Genomic DNA, 9,785 nt, shown 5'->3' with positions numbered 1-9,785 from the left:
CACCTTGTCCAAGTAGGTATTTTGACTAAGTCCTATTAGTCTTTTACTCCTGTTTCTAAATATCCTTATCCCTAGAATATAAGCAGCTTCTCCGAGGTCCTTCATAGCGAAACACTTCCCAAGCCAGGACTTAACCTCCTTCAAGGTTGGAATGTCGTTTCCTATGAGCAGTATGTCATCTACATACAATACGAGAAAGCTAACTATACTCCCACTAGCTTTGACATATACACAAGACTCATCCTCGCTTCTCGAAAATCCAAACTCTTTGACATTCTCATCGAAACAAAGATTCCATCTGCGAGATGCTTGTTTAAATCCATAAATGGATTTCTCAAGCTTATACACTCTATTAGGGTACTTTGCATTGACAAAACCCTCTGGCTGACTCATATAAACATCATCAGCCAACTTCCCATTAAGGAAAGCGGTTTTGAAATCCATTTGCCATATTTCATAATCATGAAATGCAGCTATGGCTATCATAGCCCTTATAGATTTAATATTCGCTACTGGTGAGAAGGTCTCGTCATAGTCAACTCTAGGAGTTTGAGTGAAGCCCTTCACAACCAATAGCGCCTTATATATGTGTACTTTCCTATCCATGTTGGTCTTCTTCTTGAAGATCCATTTGCACTCGACTGTATTACGACCCGGTACACTTTCAACCAAATTTTAAACTTGATTGTCATACATGGACTGCATCTTGCTGTCCATAGCCTCCTTCCATTTTGTAGACTCGGGGCCTGCCATGGCTTACTTATAGTTGTTAGGTTCATCCAAGTTTACCAGTGTACTATTACTGATAAATGTGTCACCTTCAGTAGTAATATGGAAACCATAAAACTTAGGTACCATTCTAAATCTACTGGAACGCCTCAGAGGCAAGGTCTCGTCAATTGGTTCAACAGGAGTTTCCTCCTCGGCTTGAGCACTAGCGTTTGAGGTTCCTTCATCACTTAACTTTTGAAGCTCTTCAAGGTCAATTTGCTTCCCACTGTCACTCTGTCATATGAGTTCTCTTTCACGGAAAACCCCTCTCCTCGCAACGAAGACAACATTGTCGCTCGGTCTATATAAGAGATATCCAAAGGACTTTTGTGGATAGCCGATGAAAATACAACGCTCATTATGAGGTTCGAGCTTGTCATGAGTCTCTTTTCTTACGAAATCCTCACAACCCAAACCTTGATATGTGCTAACGAGGGAACCTTCCCTGTCTACATTCCGTGAGGTGTTTTGGCAACCTTTTTAGTTGGGACTAGATTAAGGATATGGGCGACAGTCTCCAAGGCATACCCCCAGAATGAGATAGGTAACAAAGCTCGACTCATCATGAAACGAACCATGTCCAACAAGGTTCGATTGCGCCTCTCAGCCACACCATTAAGCTGTGGTGTCCTAGGTGGCGTCAATTGTGAAACAATTCCACATTCCTTAAGATAGTCGTGGAAATCGATACTAAGATACTCTCTACCTCGATCGGATTGGAGCATCTTTATCTTTCTGCCCAACTAATTCTCCACTTCTTGTTTAAACTCTTTGAACTTTTCAAAGGTTTTTGACTTATGCTTGACTAAGTAGATATAGCCATATCTGCTGTAATCATCAGTAAAAGTCACATAGAAATGGTTAGCATCCCTTGTGGCAGATCTGAAGGGTCCACACACATCGGTGTGTATGAGATCCAAAAAACCCTCACCCCTTGCAAACAAACCAGTGAAGGGTGACCTGGTCATCTTTCCAAGCAAACAAGATTCACATGTGTCATCCGACTTTAAGTCAAAGGACTCCAACACTCCATTCTTTTGGAGTTGGGCTATATGCTTCTTGTTGACATGTCCAAGACGACAATGCCATAAGCATGCTTTATCCAAACCATTGGACGAATCGATATGCAACACATTATTTCCTAAGTTATCTACAACCATCACAGTTTCATATATACCATTACAAGGCAATGCTTCAAAATAAAATTTACCATTATAATAAGCATTAATACTACCAATCTCATTATTAAATGAAAAAGTAAAACCTTGTTCATACAAACCAAAAGAAATAATATTTCTCGCCATATCAGACGAGTAGCAACAATTATTCAATTCTAAATTTAACCCACTACTAAGAAATAAAGAATAAACTCCAATTTCTTGGTGACAGATGACTTTTTCCTATTCCCCATGATCAAGTTCATCTTCTCATGCTCCACATCCCTACTTCCTTTTAGACCCTGCAAATCAGACCAAATGTGAAAACCACATCCTGTATGAAGGACCCAAGAATTAGCATGTGATGAGATATTAGACAGAATAGTATAAATACCTACAAAGGTGGGCTTGATATTCCCATCCTTTATGTCCTGCAAGTATTTGGGGCAACTTCGTTTCCAGTGCCCTTTTTCATGATAATGGAAGCATTCTGCTTCCTTTGGAATGGAAGAGGGTTTAGCAGAACCAACTTTGGTCCCACTGGAAGAGGATCCATCATGGGACTTTCCGTTGTGGCTCTTAGTAGGATCCTTCCTCTTGTTTCCCTTCCCATATCCAATTGCCAAGACAGGGGCAGTAGTAGTAGGAGTAGGTACAACAGATTTTCCTTTCAAACTACTTTCAGTAGTTCTTAAAAGACCTTGAAGCTTGCTTAGAGTGACCTCTTCCTTGTTCATATGATAAGTCATATGAAACTGGTCATAACAAGAAGGCAAAGAGTGTAGGATAATGTCAATGTCCAACTCTTCATCTAAGTTGACATTTAGCTTCAGCAAGCGGTCCACAAACCTTTGCATCTTTTGCAAGTAGGACGTGATGGACTCTCTATCCTTCATTTTGGTTGTGATCATGGAGGCAATGATTTCATACCTTTCCTGCCGAGCACTTTGATGGTACCTTTCCATCAAATCTTGGTGCATTTCATAAGGCCAAAAGTCCTCATAGGACTTCTGAAGCTCAGTAATCATGGTAGCAATCAGGATACACGACACTTTTGTCACGTCCCTCTCATGAGTCTTATACTCAACAATCTGTTCGGGGGTAGCAGTGTTTTCATCAATCTCCTTTAGCTCTTTATCGAGAACATATTCTTTCTCCTCATACCGAATGGCAATTCGAATGTTTCGAATCCAGTCATTGAAGTTCGATCCATCAAAGATGACCCTCCCACATAGGTTCGTGAGGGAGAAAGAGCCGGAAGAGTTTGGGTTTGATGCGGTGTTTGAAGTAGACATCTGAAAAGAAAGACAAAGTTTAGATTAGATGAGGATCCTTAATATACCACCCAAATGAAATATTAAGGCTAGGACCCAACACAATATTTCACAATTCGGAAGAGAGATGCCGTAATCCAATTGCAAAATATTTGAAGGTAGGTAAATGATGTTTTACCAATTTCCACCATGAAAAACGAAATTGATTATTATGTTTTAAATGAATTAAAATTCCTAGATTCTTTTGGGATTCATTGAACTTTTCAATGTCATTTTTAAATCTCGATTATGCCCTTCAAGTTTGTGACTGGGATACCGAGGATCACAAACAAGGTGTGAATAACCATGCAAATGTGCTTGGTACTCTTGATGTTACATATCACCTAATCAATGAGCCGGTTAACCACACACACTCCATTGATCTATGATAAACATCAAGCTACCCTTTTCCACCCTTGTTAGTCCCAAATTAGTGTGCCGGTTAACCACACACGCTCCACTAACGACTCAGTAAGGTGCAAAGTGCAATTTCATGGAATATCACCATTTTCACATTTTTCCTAAAGTAACTAAGATTGGAATTTATAAAAGTTTAGTTACTTTATAATATCATTATACTTATTAATGAGGATTAGTGTCCTATCCTACCTGTTCGGCTAACGACCCTCCACTAGTCAAGGGTGCGGTGGGTAAGAGTGGATACCCAATGGCGGTCATATTATAGGCCGCTTCCTTAAACACCCCTTATAGACCAGCTTCGTGATTGAGGCCCTCTAACGGTAATACTGACTTGTCTTATACATATATATATATATATATATATATATATATATATATATATATATATATATATATATAAGTATTAATCTTTTAATATTATAATAGTATAAGGGTTGAATTTTAAACTTTTAAAATACTAGGGTTTGGAATTAAGGTTTCATAGATGAGACTCTTCAAGTTCCAAAACTTGAAGGCAAGTTTTGTAATTCTTCAAATCTTTTGATTTCCATAACATATGGATTTATTGTTTCATGAATGAGACTTTTCAAATTCCATAACTTGAGGGCAATTATGAAACTCTTCAAGACTTTTGGAATTTCATAACTTATGGGTTTAATGTTTTCATGAACGAGACTTTTCATATCTTATAACTTGAGGACAAGTTATGAGACTCTTCAAGAAATATTTAGATCAAATTTAAACTAATATAATTATCAAATAATATATAATTTACCAATTTGACCTAATTTAGTTCATGTAGCATGACAATTTCTAATTCTACACATAATTTGTTTTTTCACAAAATCAAGTACTTATCTTAAAAATTGTCAATCATCATGTTATTGGATGGGGATAATCATTACCATATTAGTAAAATCAAATTTTATGAACCAAAACAATTTGTGGTAATGATCCTAATCCAAAACGAGCCAAAAACTCGAAACTTCTGCCAACAGATGACCCAACTCGTCGAGCCAGGCAATGGATTCGTCGAGTTCATGGCCAAATTCATCCAACTCGTCGAGTCCCTCTTAGGACTCGTCGAGTTCATCAAGCAGTGGCTAGAAATGTCATTTTTCCAGCTTTGAAAATCAAACAATTGCATCAATATAATAGAAAACACCCATGGCTCTGATACCACTGATGGGCTTTATGTACTCTAACATCCCTATGGTGCACATACAACCCTAATGCTTTGGATCTAAGTTTTCTCTAATTATACATGCAATATTGTTTTTCCAAATCATGAAGCCTAAACTAGCATAAAACTTGATATATGAATCATAAAACTAGTTAGAAGATTACCTTTTGTTGTACCTTGTTTGTATTTGGCCTTTAAGAGCTTAGCACCCCAAGTGTGATGCCTCAAATGTTTCACAACACACCAAGAACAAAAGGAGGCTTATGAGAGAGAAGCTAGGAAGCACAAATTGGCTAGTATTCTTCTTTAGAATGCATGAACCGAGGGAGTTAGGGGTTACTTTTATAGCCTAGGGTTTCATCCATGCAAACCCTAATTCACCATGACTCTTCATATTTCATAGGCCTTTTAGGCTAAACCTTCATGAACTCTCATAAAGGTTTAGTCCAACCCTAATCAACATGGATCATTGGTCCAAACTATAAGTATTACTCATTTACCTAATCAGTCCCCATAAATTTAATCAGTCTCTTTTGATCACTAAATTAATTCCAAAATAATTATTGATCAATACTAATTAAACAATGTGATTTCTCAATTAATATATTATACTTATAATATATTAATAAATCACAAATAACCTCTTTCTCAAATACCCATCCTATCAAATTGTTCCAGTGAATTGCAACCCAAATGGACCATGCCACTTTCGGGTCAAGTACATACCAATTATAGTTATGGGCTTAGATACCTAATCCAACATGCTGTTCTAACATATCACAATATCAAATAATAGTATGGTATTTTGGGGTCTACTTACTGGCTCCGGCTAATCGTACACATCGCATCCTCCTTTAGTATTTTGAAAACCGTTTGAAAATCATTTTGAAAATCTTTTCCTTAGTTTGAGACTGGATGAGTGTTCCTTTAATTCACTCAAACCTGGCTCTGATACCAACTTGTAACATCCATAAAGTTTTGAAAATTTTAAAACTTTTCCATAAGTCCAGAAACCATCATTGTGTACATAATGTTTTCAAAATAAGTTCGACATCAGAGAAATCCCAGAAATCATGAAATAAAAAATGAGAAGGTGCAGATCACACCTTCGCCTTCGCACGATCCTCTGAGGTACCTGAAACATAATCCAAAACTGTAAGCCCGAAGCTTAGTGAGTTTCCCCCAAAATACAAATCACAATACAAAAACCAGAATAATATCACAAACAACATGCATTCAGAGTCGTCAGTCTGACTGGAACGCCCCACCGGCCTACAGCCTATCTGGTATGCTCACAGAACCTACATCATGACTGGTATGCGACCTTGGGCCTTCAGCCTATCTAGAACGTTCTCCGAGCCTTTGGCCTAACTGGTACACCCCACTGGCCTTCAGTCTATCCGGGACGCCCTGGGTCTGTTGGCCTTCAACACAAAGCAGGTCCGCCTCAACCTAACCATATATAACATGTCGACATATACATAACAATTAAACATACAACCAGTCAATCAGACAAACAGATAGATCTTCCAGATCACTAAGAAAAACACCATCCTATTATCAGGATACAAATCTAACAGATCACTACAATACTCAATCATGCAATAATCAGGATAACAATCCAAAAGGGCCCGCATTGGTGCCTTCGACCCAACAAGTATAGTGAGGAACATTCCCCTCACAAGTAGTGCTGAACCGTAAAATCCAACTCCAAAACTCGGCTCCAGACTCAAATGCCTACAACCACCATGACCATTTTTATCAAAACCCCAAAATACCCAAAATGCCCTCAAAGTCCAACTTGGTCAACCATGGTCAAAGTCAAAGTCAACAGTCAGGATCAACAGTCCATGTTGACCCATCTCGTCGAATGCGCCTACCAACTCGTCGAGTTCTTTCAGTCTCTAGAGAAGCGGGAAAACCCTAGCCAACTCGTCGAGTTGGCAGGACAACTCGCCGAGTTTTCCCAGCTTAATACATTCAGTCATTTTTCATCAAGTCTAACGCTTTAAAATGTAGATCTGATACCCAAGAGCTGGAAAACCACGTAAAGTTGCTAACTTTACGTCCATGCATGTCACCAAGAGGCTACAAAACTCAAAGAAGGCTTAAGAAGGGACCTAAAGCATGAAGGGGGCCTAGAACGTGATAAATCTAAAAACTTTAAGCCCAAAGAGGCCACAGAACGTCAAGATCTAAAGTGATAACTTCATGAAATGCTCAACCCCATGAACAATCCCAAAATAAGCCAAATATAACAATAAACTTCCAAGGAAGAGATCTAAGCAATACATAAGCAAGTTTTCGACTTTTTACCTCAAAATAGTAGCTAAACTCAGGGAGATTCTGGATCTATAGCTTTTCCTTCAAGCTAGGCACCACCAACTTCAAGCTCTTTAAAAAATGAGACCAAAAGAAGCAACTCTTAAGCTCACACACTCAACTTGGGGTAAGATGCACAAATTCTAGGGTTTCTGGACAGAGGAGCCAATTAGGGAGGCCATCAATGGGACTTATGGCCTTTAAATAGGGTGCAACACCCTAAAAATTAGGGTTTCATATTCATCCAACAACTCGTTGAGTTTTCCTCTCCAACTCGTCGAGTTGGTCCTAAAAGATCTGCAGCCCAAAAACTTTCAACACGTCGAGTTGAGGCCATCAACTCGACGAGTCCCAAGGAAAATTTGCCTTTTATATAAAAATTTTCATACCTGGGAATCGGGATGTTACAAATTAAGTGATTAATTAAAATATAATTAATAAATCCATAATTGGTTTAAATTTAATTAAATTAAAAGTTTAATTTTATTAAAAGATCAAACCCTTGTTATCTTAAAATGTTTTAAGATACACTCTTATATTATATGTAACATTAAAAGTCTAATATTACTATATATAAGACAAGTCAGTCGAACCGCTAGTACGCCTCATTCACGAAGTCGATCTATAAGGGGGTATAACGAAACTGCCTATAAAATGGTAGTTGAATGGGTGTCCACTCTCGCACACCTCTTCCTTGATTGGTGGAGGGTCGTTAGCCGAACGGGTTTGATATGACAAATTAAATCTCATTAATAAGTATAATGCGATACAAAGTAACTAAACTATTTTCTAAAGTCTCGCTCTTAGTTACTTTAGGAAAAATGTGAATTTGATGCTAATACATGAAATTGCACATTGCACTTTATATAAGTCGTTAGTGGAGTGTGTGTGGTTAGCCGCCACACTAATATGGCCTAATAAAGGGTGGCAATGGGTGTCTGGTAAATTATCGTTGATTAATGGTACACATGTGGCTAACCGACACATTGATTAGATGATAAATGACATCAGGAGTACCAAGCTAATTTGCATGGTTATTCACATATTGTTTGTGATCCTTAGCATCCCAGTTACAAAGTGAGAGCATAATCGAGATTAAACATGCCATTGAATAGTTCAATGAATCTCAAAAGATCTAGGAGTTTCATAAGATTGAAATTGGGAAATGCTTTACCTACCTAAAATAGATTCGAATTTGATTACGACATCCCTCTTTAAAGTTCGAATCGAAAATATGGATCCTAGCCTTAGTTTAATTTTTGGGTTAATAATTAAGGATTAAAATCAACTAACTTGAATTCTCTTTTCTCCAATTATAGATGTCAAGTTCAGACAACAATGGTCTTCCACATTCTTCTGGAAATGTTTTTCCCTTATCTGAAGATGATCTTCCACATGTTAATCAAGGTGAAAGAATGTTCCCTTCTTCAAGAAATGGTGGAACTGGAAATCATGCTTCTCCAACTCTTCCTCCGCCTTCTCCAGTGACTCTCCCCAATTCATGTTTCCTTCAAGCTGAAAAATACGAAGTTACTCAAGCCCTGTTGGCATGCAAACATCAAGATGGAAAGTCTATGTGTGCACATGTTTTGAAAATGAAGTCGCACATTGACAGATTAGGGATGTTAGGTGTCGTTTTCCCAAGAAAGCTGGCCATTGACTTGGTTCTACTTTCACTTCCTGAGTCATATAGTCAGTTCATTAAAACTACTATATGAATGCCAATGATGTGACCCTAATCGATCTAACACATATGTTGATTGTTGCTGAAGTGGAAATGCTTAAGAGCACAAGTTAAGCAAAAGTGTTTGAAGGATCTAAGTCCCAAATTTCCATGGACATTGACAATTGCAACAATGGTAGTCCAGAAAAGGTTTCCCTTCCCAATGGAAAGGGATCGGCCAAAGTCAAACCGTTTGACCATATGGTTAAGAGAAAGGCTAGTTCTGAGATAGTTCCATGCGCTATTCCTGAAGGGTCCATATGTTTGTACTGCCAATTGGAGGGCATTGGTTGTAAAGCTGTCCAGAATACCTGAAAGATCTTAGAGAAGGTAAAGTCAAATCGTGTCACTCCACTTTAGGTACATCCATTATCTAACTCCATTATTTTATTAAGTTCATATTCGTAGATTCTTAATACACGATGTGATAATCACATTTTGATGTTTTACAGGATCTAAGAGAAATAGGGAATCTTAAGAAGAGTGAGCTGAATCTGATCGTGAGAAATGGATTTCAGTCGCATGGTTAAATGATTAGAGTTTGGAAGCTGTTGTTTAGGAGTTATGATAAATAAATAGATTGTTTAGGAAATATCTAGAAACATAGTTTTCATATATTCGCATTGTAAGGACAAATTTTTCCGTTTCTTATCAATAAAAGTAAATTTTTTTGATTTATTTACTTTATATTTCCTTGCAATGGCATTTATGAAAATTGGTGGTTATATTTCTATTATTAGCAATGTTAAAAGTGGATTTGATTCTTAATTATATTGTTTGTGGTAACGTCATAATTAACCAAGTGAATAGGAATTCTCATCACCCAAGTTTCAATTAGATAGAAACTTGGAATCATGCAATTTGAATTGCGTGATGTATGTGAATCTTGATCGTTG

The sequence above is a fragment of the Lactuca virosa genome, chromosome 9, assembly GCF_052849685.1.
Source record: "Lactuca virosa cultivar CGN04683 chromosome 9, Lactuca_virosa_CGN04683_v6, whole genome shotgun sequence".
Classification (NCBI taxonomy): domain Eukaryota; kingdom Viridiplantae; phylum Streptophyta; class Magnoliopsida; order Asterales; family Asteraceae; genus Lactuca; species Lactuca virosa.
The sequence above is the reverse complement of the archived record's forward strand: the minus strand, read 5'-3'. Positions refer to the sequence as shown.